This window comes from Suncus etruscus, unplaced genomic scaffold (genome assembly GCF_024139225.1).
Source record: "Suncus etruscus isolate mSunEtr1 unplaced genomic scaffold, mSunEtr1.pri.cur scaffold_94_ctg1, whole genome shotgun sequence".
In the NCBI taxonomy this organism is placed as follows: domain Eukaryota; kingdom Metazoa; phylum Chordata; class Mammalia; order Eulipotyphla; family Soricidae; genus Suncus; species Suncus etruscus.
In genome coordinates this window covers 1-17,247 of record NW_026060407.1, presented here as the reverse complement: position 1 = coordinate 17,247, position 17,247 = coordinate 1, and the positions used below count along the sequence as shown (strand labels likewise).

General features: G+C 35.3%; 1 non-coding gene across 1 annotated transcript; it reads left to right on the top strand.

Moving 5' to 3' along the window:
• Positions 1–10,298: 10,298 nt before the first annotated feature.
• LOC126000723 (small nucleolar RNA SNORA51) lies at positions 10,299–10,431 on the top strand. The gene has a single exon (XR_007492852.1). It is a non-coding gene; the product is annotated as a small nucleolar RNA SNORA51 (small nucleolar RNA).
• Positions 10,432–17,247: the final 6,816 nt, after the last annotated feature.

The window sequence follows — 17,247 nt, the reverse complement described above, 5'->3', positions numbered from 1 at the left end:
AAAATTTAAAATTTCGTATCTTAGAAAATACTATATAGAATTTTAGAATAAAATTTAGAATTTTAGAAAAGAATTGAGAATTTCTGTACCTTAGAGTTTTAAAATAATATAGAAATTTAGAAATTTAAATTTTTAAAATAAAATTTAAATTTTAGAATAAAATTTAGAATTTGGAATATATGGTTCTAGAATAGAATTTAGAATTTCAGATATTTGATGTCTTTCCACTGAATTTTTAGTTTCAAACTCTGAGTCATTCAGTCCTATCTTTTTACTTCGAAGTTTTATCATTGCTTTCTTGTGTTCACTCATTCTTGACCTCTTGTTTCTTTGAGTTCTATGAGCATCCTCCATGGTAGTACTTGAAACTCCTACTAGAAGAGCCTAAATTTGTCATTGGTAATTTCTGTATTTCTTGATCAACAGAGTTACCATCTTCATTCTCCATGCATGCTATTGTGTGTGTTGTTTCCCAATTGACACACTTGTAGTCTGGCTTTTGCTTCATGTCCTGGTGTGGTTCGTGGACAAGAAGATGCAATAAAAAGGCGTGATACAGAGGCTTTGAAAGGCACCAGTAAGGACATGGACAGCCTGTGACAATGACCTCCTATTTGGCCAGCGAACATTGATGGGCTGCAGTTTGAACTTTGATGGAATTAAGTTCTCTGGAGTTTTTCTCAGGAGTGTCCCACAGGGATTAGGAATTCCTTTAGATATTTAGAATTTTAGAATGAATTTTGAATATTGGAATATATAAAATATACTTTAGTATTTTAGAATTGATTTTAGAAGTTTAGAATAGAATTTAGAATTTTAGAATACAATTTAGAATGTTAGATTTTAGAATTTATGGGTCTAAATAGAAATAGAATTTCAGACATTTGAAGTCTTTCCACTGAGTTTTTAATTTAAAACTCTGAGTCGATCAGTCCTATCTTTTCAGTATGAAGTTTCATCATTTCTGTCTTGTATTGTCTCATTTATGATCTCTTTTTTTTCTGAATTCTATTAGCATCCTCCATAGTAGTACTTGAAACTACTTGTAGCTTTGAAAGGCCCCAGTAAGGACATGGTACAGCCTTATGACAAGGACCACATACTTGGCTGGAAAACATTGATGGACTGAAGTTCGAACATTGATGGAATAAAGTTCTCTAGAGTATTCCTCAGGAGTCTCTCGCAGGGATTAGGAATCGGTTTTGGTATTTAGAATTTATAATTTTATAATAGAATTTAGAATATTAGAATATATAAATAGAATTTAGAATTTTAGAATAGAATATAGAAATTTAGAAAAGAATTTAGAATTATAAAACAGAATTTAGAATATATGAGTCTAGAACAGAATTTAGAATTTCAGGTATATGATGTATTTCCACTGAGTTCTTAATTTCAACCACTGAGTCGTTCAGTCCTATCATTTCAGTATGATGTTTCATCATTTGTTTCTTGTGTTCTCTCGTTTTTGATCTCTTCTTTCTTTGATTTCTATGAGTATACTCCATAATACTACTTGAAACTCCTTTTGGAGTTTCAAAAACTTAACAAAACCTTCACAAAACTTTGTGGTCGGTAATTTCTAAATTTCTTGGTCAACCGAGCTACCATCTTCATTTTCTAGGCATGCTGTTTTCCTGTGTTGTTTCCCAACTGACATGCTTGTAGTGTGGCTTTTGCTGCATGTCTGGGCAAGAAAATGTGATAATAAAGGCAAGATGCAGAGGCTTTTTAAAGGCCCCAAGTAGGACATTCTACACCCTGTCACAGGAACTTCTACTTGGCCAGCGAACACTGATGGGCGTAGTTCAAACATTCAGAATTACTGCAATTTAGATTTTTAAACTATAATTGAGAATTTTAAAAACTAGGGATGTTAGAACAGAATTTAAAATTTTAGAATAGAATTGAGTTTATGTAATTAAGAGTTTTAAAATGAAAATATAATTTAGATATTTCAAATTTTAAAATATAATTTATAATATTAGAATTGAATTTTGAACATTAGAATAAAACTTTGAATTTTATAATTTAGAATATCATTGTAAATTTTGGAATATTATGAGAAACAATTTCGATTTTTAGAATGGAATTTAGAATTTTAGAATACAAATCATATTGACTGTAATTTAGATTTTTAAAATAGAATTAAGAATTTTACAAATTTTGAATTTTAAAATGGAACTTAGAATTTTAGAATCTAGAATTTTGAATGTTAGAATAGACTTTAGAATTTCTGTAATTTAGAATTTTAAAATGGAATTAAGAATTTTTTAGAATTTTGAATTGAATGTAGATTTTAAAATATGAAATTTCTAATATTAGAAATGAATTTTAAATTTTTCAAATTTAGATTTTTCGAATATATTTTTGAATTTTAGCATATAGGATTTCTAATATTAAAATTGAAATCAGTATTTTAGAATAGAATTTAGAATATTAGACTATAACTTAGAATTTTAAAATATAATATAGAATTTTAAAATGGAATATATTATTTTTAAAATTCAGAATTTTAGAGTAGAATTTAGAATATTAGAAAATAGATTTTCAGATTTTGGAATAGAAGTTAGAATTTTAGATTAGAATTTAGAATTTCTGTAATTTAGAGTTATAATTGAGTATAGAATTTTAGAAATTTTGAATTTTAGAAGAGAAATTAGAATTTTAGAGTGAAATTTAGTTTTTTAGAAAATAATTTGAGGGCCCGGAGAGATAGCACAGCTGCGTTTGCCTTGCAAGCAGCCGATCCAGGACCAAAGGTGATTGGTTCGAATCCCGGTGTCCCACATGGTCCCCTGTGCCTACCAGGAGCTATTTCTGAGCAGACAGCTAGGAGTAACCCCTGAGCATTGCCGGGTGTAACCCAAAAACCAAAATTCAAAAAAAAAGAAAGAAAGAAAATAATTTGAATTTTAGTTTGAAATTTAGAATTTTAGATTAGAAATTAGAAATTTGTATTTTAAAAAATAATTAAGAATTTTAGAATAGACTTTAGAATTTTAGAATTGAATTTGAGTTTAGAATAAAATTTTGAATTTTAGAATAAAACTTTAAATTTTGAAAAATTAGAATATAAAAATAGATTTTGGCATATTTGAGTATGGAATTTCAAATTTTAGAATGGTAGTTAGAATTTTAGGATAGAATCTAGAATTATTGTATTTTACATTTTTAAATGAGTATTTAGAATTTTAGAATAGAATTTAGAATTTAGATTATATGGTTCTAGAATAGAGTTTAGAATTTTACACTTTTGATATCTTTCCACTGAGTTTTTAATTTCAACCTCTGTGTCATTCATTCCTATCATTTCAGTTCGGAGTTTTATCATTTCTTACTTGTGGTCTCTCATTCTTTACCTCTTCTTTTTTGAGTTCTATGAGCATCCTCCATAGTACTACTTGAAACTCCTTGTAGAAATTTGTTGTCGGTAATTTCTGAATATCTTGGTCAACTGAGCTACTATTTTCGTTCTTCAAGCATGCTGTTGTGTGTGTTTTTTTCCCAACTGACATGCTTGTAGTGTGGATTTTGCTGCATGTCCTGGTGTGGTTCATGAGCAAGAAGATGCAATAAAAAAGGCAGGATGCAGAGACTTTGAAAGGTCCCAGTTAGGACATAGTACAATCTTGTGAAAAGGGCCACCTACTTGACAGTGAACATCAGTGGGCTGAAATTCAAACTTTGATGGAATTAATTTCCCTGGAGTTTTCCTCAGGAGTCTCCAGTAGGGATTAGGAATTCTTTACATATTTAGAATCTAGAAATTTAGTATAGAATTTTTAATATTAGAATATATATTAGAATTTAGTATCTGAGAATAGAATTTAGAATTTTGGAATAAAATTTGGAATGTTAGAATAGAACTTAGAATTTTAGAATAGAATTTAGGTTTTTTGAAATGAATTTAGAATTTTTGAATTTAGAATTAATGGGTCTAGAATAGAATCTAGAATTTCAGATGTTTGATGTCTTTCCACTGAGTTTGAAATTTCAATCTCTGAGTTGTTCAGTCCTATGATTTCAGTATGGAGTTTCATAATTTCTTTCTTGTGTTCTCTCATTCTTGATCTCTTCTTTCTTGGATATCTATGAGAATCCTTCATAATACTGCTTGAAACTTTTTGTAGGAGAGCATAACTTTGTGGTCTGTAATTTCTGAATTTCTTGGTCAGTAGAATTTGGAATGTTAGCATAGAATTTTGAATGTTAGAATAGAATTTAGAATTTCTGTAATTTAGAGTTTTAAAATAAAATATAGAATTTTTTTAGAATTTTGAATCGACTGAAGATTTTAGAATATGGAATTTCTAATATCAGAAATGAATCTCATTGCAATATATAGAATTACAGTTAAAGGGTGACAATGACAAAACAAGGAAGGAAAACTGCATGCATGGAAAATGAGTATGGCAGCTTTGATGAGCCAAAAGTTCCAACTACCTGGTTGACCTCTCAGAAAGGGAGCTTAGAGTGGAGATATGGAAGATGTTCATGGAATTCAAGGGGAGTATACATCGATCTAAACAGACCACTAATATGAAAATTATAAAACTCCAAACTGAAATAATGGGACTCTAAAAATGCAGTAGAGTTAATGCAAAACTCTATGGAAAGCCTCTCTAGTGGAGTAACAGTAGCTGAAGGCAGAATTAGTCGGCTAGAATATAAGAGACATAATAACTCTATACAACAAAAGAGATTTGAAAAGAATCTCAAAGCAAATGAACTAACAATGGGAAAATACTCAAAGATTTTGAACAGATCAAAATAGAAATGTTCGACAAATTAAATAGAAACACTGTAAGAATCATTGGAGTCCCAGAAACACAGGAAGAAAATCCCCAGGAAGAATCAACAATCAAGGACATCATTACAAATAATCTCCCACAGATAATGACTGTATGCAACCAAATCCTGCATGCCCGAAGAGTACCAACTAAAAGAGAAGCAAAGAAAAGCATCCCAAGACACATCCTAGTCACAATGACAAATCCCACAGTTAGGAATAGGATACTGGAAGGAGAAAGATCCAAAAGGGAAATTACATTCAAAGGAACATCCTTCAGATTTACAACAGACATATCAGAAGACACTCTCAAGGCCAGATACAATGAGTGGACAGCCTAAGGTGACACCATGGTGCTCAGTCACAATAGATACCACACTAAGCTTGCATTATGAAAATTTCTTGATAAAACACTTTAACATAATCTGTATTTCTAGGTTATGCCCTCTTTTAGGACCAGAAACATGTGACCAGCCAACCACTGAAGCAGCAACTGTGACCCACAGACTTATAATACAGCGTCTACTCATCAAACTCATTCAAGCAAACTAACATTCCCTTGCTCTTTTCTCCGCTCTTCTCACTACTTCTTTTTTTCTCACTTTTCCTCTATTCTTTCTTCCTCACTATCATCAATTCAATTCTTGTCAAATATAAACCACACTGTTACCTCCTATTTAGGAAAGGAAAGTTGTTATATAAGAGGCTGTGGACAATGCTGCATAGGGTAAACATCTAGTACTCAAGATGCGAAACCTATATGTATCCAAAAGATGACCTATTAGTTTCTTTACCTTGCATGTACTACATTTACCTATCTTGATGTACTCAGCTTATATCTTGCTCTCCCCTCTTTTTCTAAAGCTACACCTAAGCTAACTACTATATGTTTATATGTGGGCATGACCACACTGAGATAGGACTCCTCCTTGAGAGCCAAACCTAAATTGTAAACAACCCATATACTATTCCCTCTTTCCCTTCAGAAATCCTACTATAATTCACCCTCCAATCCCAACCCAATTTCCCACCTTATTAAAACTCTTCACCCTCAGTTCTTAATCTATTAGGCATGTAGACCGACCGCCTACCCCCAATGAGCCAGTACCCAGAAGCCAAGTGAAGGGACAGCCACTCAGACCCACACCTCGTCCCCAGCAAGAAAATACAACCAACACCCCTGCTGACTCATTCTGTGTGGCCCTCCTTATCACCTCTCCCTAACGTGAACTGTTGTTCGTTACCAGACTTAGTTCCATAAGGATCCCCACTGAAAGTACTCTACCCAAGACCTCTCTGCCACAAATCTTTTCTCAATCTCAAGAAGGCCAGGGGGTAAGATAAAAATATGCCCAGGAGCCCACACCCCACAGGAAAAATATCAAAAGACAATGGGGAAAAAGACAATAGGGAAGCCTATATTTCCTTCATAAGTTTAAGACCTATATAATACTACCACTTAATCTGTTTTTACCCAAATGTAAGGTAGTCTCCTGCATCACTTTATTCCTTCAATTACTTTTAAAAATTTATCTTAAAAATTCTTTTTTTTTTATATATATGCAAGCATATATATTTTTAATTTTAGTCTAGTTTATGTTTCCTTCTCTTTCCACCCCCAAATACACCAGCAATATAATGTAGCACCATCTCTTCCTGCAAAGACATACTAAATAAAAGGGAAAATCTTAAATATAAAAACAAGATCTTATCTACTAGGGATAAAAACTCATACTTTTCTATGATACAGGGGCACTTCCCACCTTGAACATATGTCATGTAGACCCAACTTAGACCCCAGGTGATTAGACACCGACTGTCCAGACTTGAACCCAGGATCCCAGACATAGAAATGACACAGTTCTCCAAAATAGCTTCTGTAACCACTCCTCTGGTTCATCCTTAATATTGCTCTGGCACTAATGTGGGCCAATTCTAATATGATATACTGACAACAAGGAAATCGGAAAAACTTGATCTAAAAACAGGTTGTGCTACCTCACCATCTAACGATAAGACAAAATCAGAAGACTTGTCACCCTTTGATCTGTGCAAAAGCCAAGATCGCTATCTACAGATGACTGACTGTGACAACCATGACTGAGCAGAACGTAACTTGGGAGCAACAAAAAAGCCGTAGTCTAGGTTTTGGTCTACGATCTATACAACATCCAAGATCAGTCAGATCCAAGGTCTGACTGAGACAATTGCAGGTGAACGATTGTTTTGGAAACATAATGAAAGACTACCCCAGGCTCCATACTGGGATCAGTGCAATGACCAAGACCACCAACTAAAGAAGAAAGATTAAAACGACAGTGAAGGAACAGAACTTCTAGAACGACAAAAAAAAATCTTCATTATAAGCTCTGTTCCTGGACCCGTGCAGATACCAAGCTCTCTAGAAACAGAGGTCTGATTTTATCACCCATGATGGAGCTGAAGCTTTCCGTACACCACAAAGGCACCGAGGGAGAGTAAATGAACATGCAAGGAGTCTATAGTTATTCCCATGACAGTAATACTTCAAAGGTGGAGAAATCGGTAGCTTTTAGGCCAAGGGAATTCTCTCTCTACTGTCCCCAAAATTTTTTATTAATTTTATTGTGATCAAAGTGCATTACAAATCTTTCACTACATCATTCATGATACATAGTGACAATGAATGAGGGGCATTCCCACTACCAGTGCTGTCCTCCCTCCACCCCTGTTTACAGCATATATCCCATATCTCCCTCCATTACCCCCCAGAATGCTAGTGCAACTGGTCTTCACTTTACAGCTTGTTGTACGTTGAGCATCCATTCCACCGTCATTGGAGATAAAAGGATAAGAAAAAAGGGAGAAAAAATTTTGTATCAACTACCAAAAAAAAGAAGAAAAAACAAAGAAAAATGGAATAAAAAAGGAAAAAATTCACCTGGAAAATAAAAATAAAAATAAATCACCAAATAATTACCACAGAGTGAAAAAGAAAGAGAAATGTGGAAGAAAAAGAGAAGAAAAATAAAGTCAAAGACTAACAAATTGAAACAAAACCAGAAAAAGTAGGGTTGCTGGAGTCGCAGGAATTGACTTTCCCCCCACTCTTTTTTGCATAGGCACAGTAAGCATTGGAGAAGAAAGGGAATTCCCGTGGCCTAAGAGATTCAGGGTTTCTCCATCTTTGAAGCATACCATCATGGGATCAACCCCTGGCTCTATATATACTCATCACCCCATCCCAAAGGCTTTTCTTGTGGTGCCAGGAAACTTTTCTTTCAGTTGTGTGTGAGAAAATCAAGCCACTGTAGCTAGTGATCTTGGTATTTGCGCAGATTATAGGTTAGGATCTAGGATAGAGTCTTTATGGTTCTAGAGGTTCCTATCCATCATTGTTGTTGTGTTCAGTCTTCGGTAACATTTGCTCCCTGTTTTCGTTCAGTCACTAAGCCGAATCCTAGGATATTATGGATCCAAAGGTTCTGCTCAGTCTCCGTTGTCCAAGTTGATGTCCCCAATATTTACTATGCCTATGCAGAAAAAAAAACAGCACAAAATAATCTTCTTTAATTTATTTATCTATTTATTTATATTTTTTATTTCTTTGTTTGGGTTTGGATATTAAAGTTGTTGTCTCCAATTTTTTTTTCCTTTTTCCTTTTTGTGCTCTGTTGTGTCTTCATTTCAGGACCATGGTTATTATGTGGTGCTGTCTTTGTTGCTGTAGTGCTCACTGGATTTTTTATGTGAGATATCCTTTTGTATGGTTGTGGTGTTTCACTTTCTTTTTCCCTTTTCTCTCTCAAAAGGAGGTTGAGAGCCTCTAAAAGCACTGTGCCCATTTTCGGCTTCTTTGATTTTTACCCCATTTTATTGTACTTCTTTTCTTCAAACAAAACCACATAACTTAAACTATCTAGTACTGCCTCTAAAATAAAAGAGGAATGAGTGGAGGGTACCAAGACCAAACAGTTGTATGATCACTAAGTAGTAAGCTAGACACAGAGGGGACCACTTATACTAGCAGCCCGGGGGTTGAGGGTGGAGGATATGGGATGCAAGATGGGAATGAGGGTTGAGGGAGGACAACTTTGGTGATGGAAATTCCCCTGACACATTGTTAATTTGTACCTAAAATATTACTGTGAAAGATATGTAAGCCACTTAGGTAAAAATAAAAACTATATATATAAAAAAGAGGAAACAATACAGAACCGGAAAGATAGCACAGCGATAGCATGTTTGCCTTGCAAGCGCTGACCAAGGACCAGTGGTCGAATCCTGCCATTCCATATGCTCCCCTGTGCCTGCCAGGAGTGATTTCTGAGCAGAGAGCCAGGAGTAACCCCTGAGCATCACCTGGTGTGCCCCAAAACCAAAAAAAAAAGAGAGAGAGAAAACAAGACTCTCCAAACGAGTGAAAGCATATTAAGCTGAGAAGCTTTTGCACCTCAACGAAAACAGTGCCCAGAACACAAGAGCCACTCACTGAGTTGGAGAAACTATTTACCCAATGCCAATCAGATAACGGGTTAATATCCAAAATATAAAAGACACTGACAGAACTTTACAAGAAAAAATCTAACCCCATCAAAAAATGGGGAGAAGAAATGAACAGACACTGTGACAAAAAATACAAATGGCTAAAAGGCACATAAAAAATGCTCCACATCACTAATCATCAGGGAGATGCAAATCAAAACAACTATGAGGTACCATCTCACACCACAGATATTGGCACACATCACAAAGAATGAGAATAAGCAGTGCTGGTGGGGATGTGGAGAGAAACAAACTCTTATTCACTGCTAGTGGGAATGCCTTCTGGTCCAACCTTTAGGAAAAGCGATATGGAAATTTCTCCAGAAGCTGGAAGTTGAGCTCCCATATGATCCAGCTATACTACTCCTAGGAATATATCCTAGGAACACAAAAATAAAATACAAAAATCCCTTTCTCACACCTATATTCATTGCAGCGTTGCTTACAATAGCCAGACTCTGGAAACAGCCTAGATGCCCTCAATAGATGAATGGTTAAAGAAACTGTGGTACATATACACAATGGAATATTATGCAGCCATCCAAAGAGATGAAGTCCTGAAATTTTCCTATACATGGATGTATATGAAATCTATTATGCTGAGTGAAATAAGTCAGAGGCAGAGAGATAAACACAGAATGGTCTCACTCATCTGTGGGTTTTGAGAAAAATGAAAAACATTTGTGTAATGATTCTCAGACAAAATAGAGGACTAGAGCGTGTAGCTCCTGACGTGAAGCTCACCACAGGGATCGTTTAGTGCAGTCACAGAAATAATTACACTGAGAACTATCATAACAAAATCTGACTAAATGAGAGAAGCAGAAAGCCTGTTTAGAGTACAGGACTGTGTGGGGTGGGGAAGAAGGACACTTGGGATATTGGTCATGGAAATGTTGCACTAGTGAAAGATTTATACATACATACATATATATATATATATATATATATATATATATATATATATATATATATAAGGTAAGGCCTCACAATTCTTACCACAGGCTCTGCTCTTTACACTGAAAGTATAGAAATAGGTGGTACAGTAAATCCACTCCATATACACCTCAACCCAGGCCTTTTGCCTGGTCTGTATTGGGAATTGGGGAACAAAAAAATAGATTTTTAAATGAGTATAAAATTTTAGAAGTTTCGAATTTTAGAATAAAATTAATTATTTTAGAGTGGAATTTTAAATTTTAGAAAAGAATTTGAATATTAGTATGGAATTTAGACTTTTATTATTTTTATTTTTTTATTTTTATTTTTTTGATTTTTGGGCCACACCCGGCGGTGCACAAGAGTTACTCCTGGCTGTTTGCTCAGAAATATCTCCTGGCAGGCACGGGGGACCACATGGGACACCGGGATTGGAACCAACCACCTTTGGTCCTGGATTGGCTGCTTGCAAGGCAAACACCGCTGTGCTATCTCTCCAGGCCCGAATTTAGACTTTTAGAGTAGAATTTGAGTTTCATGTTTTAGAAAATAATGTAGAAATTTAGAACAGAACTTATGATTTTAGAATGGAATTTAGAAATGTAGAATAGATATTGGAATATTAGAGAATAGAATTTAGAATTTTAGAATGGAATATAGAAATTTAGGATAGACTCTATCTAGATTTTTCAAATAGAATTAAGAATTTTAGAAAAGAAGAATTTTAAAATGTAATTTAGAATTTTAGAATTTAGAATTTAGAATGTTAGAATAGAATTTAAAATTTTGGTAATTTAGAGTTTTAAAATAGAATTTGGAATTTTTTTAAAAGTTTGAATAGAATGTAGATTTTAGAATATGGAATTTCTAATATTAGAAATGGCTTTAGAATTTTTTATATTTAGATATTCAAATACATTTTAGAATTTCAGAATATAAAATTTCGAATATTAGAAATGAAAATGGTATTTTAGAATAAATTTTAGAATATTAGTCTACAGCTTAGAATTGAAAACGGAATATAAAATTTCAGAATGGAATGTAATATTTTTAAAATTTAGAAATTTAGAATGGAATTTAGAATATTAGAAAATAGAATTTCAAATTTTCTAATAGAAGTTAGAATTTTAGATTAGAATTTAGAATTTCTGTAATTTAGAGTTTTAAATGTGTACAGAATTTAATTAATTTTGAACTTTAGAACAGAATTAAGAATTTTCAAAGGGAATTTAGAATTTTAGAATAGAATTTAGAATTTTAGAATTGAATTTAGAATTTTAAAATAGAAACTAGAAATTTGGAATAGTACTTTAAATTTTCAAAATTTAGAATGTTAGAATAGATTTTGGCATATAAGAGTAGAGAATTTCAAATTTTAGAATGGACTTTAGAATTTTACGATAAAAATCTAGAATTAATATAATTTACAGTTTTAAAGGAGAATTTTGAATTTTAAAAATTTAGAATTTTAGAATACAATTTAGAATTTTAGAATAGCATTGAGAATTTCCATGCATGCAGTTGTGTGTGTTGTTTCTCAATTGGCATCCTTGTTGTGTGGCTTTTCCTGAATGTCCTAGGATGGTTCATGGACAAGAAGTTGCAATTAAAAAAGGCAGAAAGCATAGGCTTTGAAAGGCCCTAGTTAGGACATGGTACAGCTTTGTGACAGGTACCTCCTACTAGGCCAGCGAACATTGATGGAATGAAGTTCTGTAAAGATTTCCTCAGGAGTCTCCCACAGAGATGTGGAAACACTTTATATATTTAGAATTATAGAATATAATTTAGAATATTTGAATAGATAAATTAAAATTTAGAATTTTAGAATAGAATATAGAATATCTGAATATATAAATTAGAATTTAGAATTTTAGAATACAATTTAGAAGATATGGTTCTAGAATAAAATATAAAATTTTACACATTTGATGTCTTTCAATTGAGTTTTTAAATTAAACCTCTGTGTTGTTCAGTCCTACCATTTCAGTTCAGAGTTTTATCATCTTTCTTGTGTTTACTTATTCTTGACTCTTCTTTCTTTGAGTTCTATGAGCATCCTCTATGGTAGTACTTGAAACTCCTTGTAGAAGAGCCTAACTTTGTCGACAGTAATTTCTGAATTTCTTGGTCAACATATCTACCATCTTCATTGTCCATGCATGCAATTGTGTGCATTGTTTCCCAATTGACATGCTTGTAGTGTGGCTTTTGCTGCAAGTCCTAGTGTGGTTCGTGGACAATAAGATGCAATAAAAAAGGTGGGATGCAGAGGCTTTGAAAGACCATAGTTAGGACATGGAACAGCCTTGTGACAGGTACCTCCTTCTAGGTCAGCGAACATTGATGGAATGAAGTTCTTTAAACCTTTCCTCAGGAGTCTCACGCAGGGATGAGGAAACACTTTAGATATTTAGAATTTAGAATTTTAGAATAGAATTAAGAATATTTGAATAGATAAATTAGAATTTAGAACTTTAGTATAGAATATAGAATATTTGAATAGATAAATTAGAATTTAGAAATTTAGAATAGAATTTAGAAGTTTAGAATAGAATTTAGAATGTTAATATAAATTTAAAATTTTAGAATAGTATTTAGAATTTTAGAATTTAGAAATTATGCGTCTAAATAGAATCTAGAATATCAGACGTTTGATTTCTTTCCACTGAGTTTGTAATATCAGCATCTGAGTCGTTCAGTCCTATGATTTCAGTATGGAGTTTCATCATTTCTTTCTTGTGTTCACTCATTCTTGAACTCTTCTTTTTTGAGTTCTAGGAGCCTCCTCCATCTTACTACTTGAAACCCCTGGTAGGAGAGCATAACTTTGTGGTCGGTTATTTCTGAATTTCTTGGTCAAAGAACTGCCATCTTCATTCTCCATGCATGCTGTTGTCCTGTGTTAATTACAAATTGACACGCTTGTAGAGCAGCTTTTGCTGCATGTCCAGATGGGTCTGTGGGCAAAAATGCAATAATAAAGGGACGATGCAAAGGCTTTGAAGGGCCCCAAGTAGGACATTTTACACCCTGTCACAGGACCTCCTACTTGGCTGCATACATTGTTGGGCTTAGTGTGGCTTTTGCTACATGTCCTGGTGTGGTTCGTGGACAAGAAGATGCAATAAAAAGGTGGGATACAGAGGCTTTGAAAGGCCCCAGTTACGACATGGTACAGCCTTGTGACTGGTATCTTCTACTAGGCCAGCGAACATTGATGGAATGAAGTTCTCTGGAGTTTTCCTCAGGAGTCTCCTGTAGGGATGAGGAATCCCTTTAGTTATTTAGAATTTTAAATTTTAGAATAGAATTAAGTATATTTGAATAGATAAATTAGAATTTGGAAGTTTAGAATAAAATTTAGAATGTTAAAATAGAATTTAGAATTTTAGAATTGTATTTAGTATTTTAGAATTTAGAATTTGGGTGTCTAGTAGAATTTAAAATTCAGACTTTTGATGTCTTTCCACTGAGTGTGTAATTTCAACCTCTGAGTCCCTTAGTCCTATCATTTCAGTATGGAGTTTCATCATTTCTTTCTGTGTTCTCTCATTCTTGAACTCTTCTTTTTTTGAGTTCTATGAGGATCCACCATCTTACTACTTGAATCCCCTGGTAGGTGAGCATAACTTTGTCGTCAGTAATTTCTAAATTTCTTGGTCAACAGAGCTGCCATCTTCATTCTCCATGCCTGCTGTTATCCTGTGTTATTTACCAATTGACACACTTGTAGTGTGGCTCTTGCTGCATTCTGGGTGGGGTCTGTGGGCAAGAAAATGCAATAATAAAGGCAGGATGCAGAGGCTTTGAAATGCCCCAAGTAGGACATTCTTCATCCTGTCACAGGACCTGCTACTGGACAGTGTATTGATGGGCTTAGTTCAAACATTTAGAAGTACTGCCATGTAGATTTTTAAACTATAATTTAACATTTTAGAAACTTGGGATTTGAGAATATAATTTAGAATTTTAGAATAGAAATGAGAGTTTTTGTAATTTAGTTTTTAAATGAAAATATAAATTTAGACATTTTAAATTTCAAAATTACCAATTGACACACTTGTAGCATGGTTTTACTGCATGTCCGGGTGGGGTCTGTGCTCAAGAAAATGCAATAATAAAGGCAGAACGCAGAGTTCTTGAAAGGCCCCAAGTAGGACATTCAACACCATCACATGACCTGCCTTTGCTCACTCTGAGGAGTTCAAGGGAAACTTCTCCTGCACTTGTCTGCCTGTGTTTCTGAATCCCTGAAGGTCTCCTCATAGGCCTAGTGAGTGCACCCCCAAAAAACTGCATTTTGGGAACTCTACTGGAACTCCGATGCCAGCACCCTTCTCTGCCTGTCTTCTGTGCTGTGTTCCATTTTCGGCCTGATTTCATCCTTTGGTGGCTCATCTGCGGACAGCTCGCCTTCCCTGGAGCCTTCCCTAGAGGTGAGTTTACAAGCTCAGAAAGGGGAAGCCACTGAACTCTGTTGGAACTCAGATGCCAGTACCCCTATCTGCCTGTCTTATGTGCTGTGCTCCATTTTCGGCCTGATTTCATCCTGTGTGTGGCTCAAATGTGGATGGCTTGCCTTCCCTAAGCCTTCCCTGGAGGTGTGTTTACAAGCTCAGAAAGGGGAAGCTGCTGAACTCTGCTGGATCTCAGATGCCAGCACCTCTGCCTTTCTTCTGTGTTGTGCTCCATTTTTGACCTGATTTCATCCTGTGTGTGGCTCATCTGCAGACAGCTCACCTTCCCTGGAGACTTCCCTGAAGGTGAGCTTACATGCCTAGAAACGGGAAGCCACTGAACTCTGCTGGAGCTCAGCTGCCAGCACCCCTATCTGCCTGTCTTCTGTGCTGTGCTCCATTTTCGGCCTGATTTCATCCTGTGTGTGGCACATCTGAGGACAGCTCACCTTCCCTGGAGCCTTCCCTGGAAGTGAGTTTACAAGCCCAGAAAGGGTGGAGCCAGAGGAGTACGGCCACTCCGCTTCACTTCCTGGCAGTGCACATCATTTAGCCAATGAATACAACCACAACACATAGAAAAACCCACAATACATGTGTGACAATGGGAAAACAACGCAGGCCAGCACCAGACATAGAGAATGACAATGGCAACTTGATGACTTCAACATGACCAACCAACTAGTCAGTGTCTCAGATAAGAAGTTTAAAGTCTCAATACGGAAGATGTTCAAAGAACTCAAAGAAAGTATAGAAGAGAACACTAATGGGGCCGGGCGGTGGCGCTCGAGGTAAGGTGCCTGCCTTACCTGCGCTAGCCTAGGAGATGGACCGCGGTTCGATCCCCCGGCGTCCCATATGGTCCCCCAAGCCAGGAGCGACTTCTGAGCGCATAGCCAGGAGTAACCCCTGAGCGTCACTGGGTGTGGCCCAAAAACCAAAAAAAAAAAAAAAGAGAAGAGAACACTAATAAGAATCAAAAGAATATGAAGATAGAAATCCAAACTGAAATTTCAGGTCAAATAACAGGTCTGAAAAACTCAGTAGATGAATTGAAAAAAAAAACATGGTTGAGCTTTCCCATGGGTTAACAGCAGCTGAGGATAGAATTAGTACACTGCAATTCAACTCCAAACCCCAGATCCCAGATATAGAACTGGTAGAGCTCTGGGCAACAACTCCAGGAACTAACTCCATTGGGAGAATTATAGCACAGCTCTGGCACTAAATGTACCAGTTATGATATGACAATGAGGAAATGACAACTTGACCCAAGACCAAGTCGTCTTATCACCTCACCTAACACTGGATGGAAACCAGAAGATGTACTGTCTTTTGAACAGAAAAAAATAAGAGCACCATGAACAGAAAACTGACTTTGACAGCTGCGACTGGGCAGAACTATTTTTGGGACCAATAATAAAAACCCTGCCCTAGATTGTGGACCAGAACTCTTATTAAATAAAAAAAAGGTTTCTTATTTCAGAAGCCCAACTTGGACAACAGAAACTTAGCAGAACACTTAGATCCATAATATCCCATACTTTGGCTTGGGGACTAAATAAAAACAGGGAGCATCAGATACAGAAGACTGTACACAACAATGGTGGAACAGGACCTTTAGAACCGTAAAGACTCCAACCTAGACCCTGTCCTAGGACCTGTACAAATACCAAGAACGCTGGATACAGTGGCCTCATAGTCTTACCCACAACAGAGATGAAAGTTTCCTGGCACCTCATACAAAGCCCTTGGGATGAGGTAATGAACACCTATGTAGACAAGGGTTGATCCTATGATGGTATATTTCGAGGATGGAGAAGCCCTGAATATCCTAGGCCATGGGAATTCCCATTATCCCCCAATGCTTACTGTGCCTATACAAAAAAACAAAGTGGAGGGAATGCCAAACCCTACCACTGCAACACCCTTCTTTTTCTTGCTTTGTTTTGATTTGTTTATTTTTTACTTTATTTTCCTTCTTTCCTCCACTTTTCTCTTCCCTTTTCACTCCTGTGATTATTATTTGGTGATTTTTTTTCTCATTAGCCGGGTGCATTTTTATTTATTTATTCTTATTTATTTTTATTATTTTTTTCTTCATTTTCTCTTTTTTGGTAGTTGAGGCCAATTTTTCTCTCTTCCCTTTTTTTCTTCTTTCTTTTTTCTTTTTTTTATCCTTTTTATAGAAAACGACAACAGAATAGACAATCTACAACAGGCTATAAAGTGGAGACCAGTTGCACTAGTATGCTGGGGGAAAGGGAGGGAGATAGAAGATGCATGCTGTAAATGGGGGTGGAGGGAGGACAGCACTGGGGTGGGAGTGCCCCTCATTTGTTGTCACTATGTACCATAAATAATGCTGTGAAAAAAATAATAAAAGCTTCTTGTTATAAAAAAAGAATTAGTACACTGGAAGAGGAGATTAATAACAATTCCATACAGCAGAAGAAATTGGAAAAAAGCCTTAAAGCAAATGATCAAACAATGGAAAAATTACTCAAAGAATGGGAACAGATGAAAAGAGAA